Below are 1,136 nucleotides of genomic sequence, written 5' to 3'. Positions count from 1 at the left end.
AGATTCTATCATAAAAAAAGTTATTTTTGTCATTTTTAAAATTAATCAACATGATTGTAAGCTATGTGGGATTGTTGTTTCCTTGATTTTTTACTAAGGGTGTATTTCCTTGCAGAGAAAATATTAGTTTGCAAATCATTTATCACACAAATGATTTTCAAGACAAATCCTTTTCAACGGTTGGAGTACACACTACAAAATTTTAGGTTTTTAGCGGGGGTCAAAAACCGCCGCTATTATTAATAGTGATGGCCACGTGTAACGCCACTATAGGTGGTTAGCTTAAGGCCATATGGAGCCCTATAGTGGCGGTCAAAAACCGCTGCTAATAGATTGTATTACCGTCTCTATAGATATGAGTAAGTCGGTCAAAAACCGCCGCTAATAGGTATTATCGTTGTTATAAATATGAGTGAGTCCAATAGTGATGGTCAGAAACCGCCGTTAATAGTGTATTACTGTCGCTATAAATATGAGTGAGACCTATAGTGGCAGTCAAAACCGCCGCTAATTGTGTATTACTGTCGCTATAAATATACATTGAGATCTATTGTGGTGGTTAAAAACCGCCACTAAGTAATTTTTTACCGTAGCTATAAATACAATTTTGAATGCCTATAGTGGCGGTAATGGCCACCTCTAATAAGATTTTTTTTTTTTTTTTTTATTTCTTTTATTTTAAAATTATTTGTAATTAAATACCTATTTTTATACAACCTGTCAATTAAACACAATTACTTAATAAATCAAATTAGTTAAGAGACAAGTATAACAAAATAATAAGTCGATTGAATTAAGAGTCAATGCTTATAAATCCATGTTTATCACTCAAAAAACAAAAACTATCTATCATGGTTGTTGTTATGGACACTGATCATTGTCGGGTTGATTGTGCTGTTCATCAACCTACAATTCATATACATTAATCAAATTAGTCATATCAATAAATATTTATTTATTAATAAAATATTTTAAAGCACAGCATATTATATTATCAGTGATAATTTACCTTTCTCATTAGAGTAATGATCAATTCCTTGAATCTCTCCACCTCAGCATCTCTCACAATCTGTTGTTGCTCCAAAGACTCTAGTTTCTTCTTCGACCTATGTACTTCAGCAGAATCGCTAGAAGAA

At 32.0% G+C, this 1,136-nt stretch overlaps 1 long non-coding RNA gene across 1 annotated transcript; it reads right to left on the bottom strand.

The window, feature by feature from the left end:
• Positions 1 to 769: 769 nt before the first annotated feature.
• LOC147388311 (uncharacterized) lies at positions 770 to 1,103 on the bottom strand. The gene is made up of 2 exons (XR_015171170.1): positions 1,010 to 1,103; positions 770 to 906 (listed from the first exon to the last, which is right to left on the bottom strand). It is a non-coding gene; the product is annotated as an uncharacterized LOC147388311 (long non-coding RNA).
• Positions 1,104 to 1,136: the final 33 nt, after the last annotated feature.

This window comes from Akebia trifoliata, chromosome 13, assembly GCF_017979445.1.
Source record: "Akebia trifoliata isolate Shusen 1 chromosome 13, ASM1797944v1, whole genome shotgun sequence".
In the NCBI taxonomy this organism is placed as follows: domain Eukaryota; kingdom Viridiplantae; phylum Streptophyta; class Magnoliopsida; order Ranunculales; family Lardizabalaceae; genus Akebia; species Akebia trifoliata.
Note: the sequence above shows the minus strand (reverse complement) of the source record. Positions and strands in the feature narration are given on the sequence as shown.